Raw genomic sequence first — 371 nt, forward strand, 5'->3', positions numbered from 1 at the left:
AGCTCCCCTGATCATCACCACCCCCCGACCATCACCACCCCCCGACCATCACCACCCCCCGACCATCACCACCCCCGACCATCACCACCCTCCGAGCATCACCACCCCCGACCATCACCACTCCCCGATCATCACCACCCTCCGATCATCACCACCCCCGATCACCACCACCCCCCGACCATCACCACCCACCGACCATCACCACCTCCCGATCATCACCACCCCCCGATCATCACCACCCCCGACCATCACCACCCCTCGACCACACCAACCACCACCCCCCGATCATCACCACCCCCGACCATCACCACCCCTCGACCACACCAACCACCACCCCCCGATCATCACCACCCCCGACCATCACCACCCCT

Source organism: Priapulus caudatus, unplaced genomic scaffold (genome assembly GCF_000485595.1).
Source record: "Priapulus caudatus unplaced genomic scaffold, Priapulus_caudatus-5.0.1 Scaffold54, whole genome shotgun sequence".
NCBI lineage: Eukaryota > Metazoa > Priapulida > Priapulimorpha > Priapulimorphida > Priapulidae > Priapulus > Priapulus caudatus.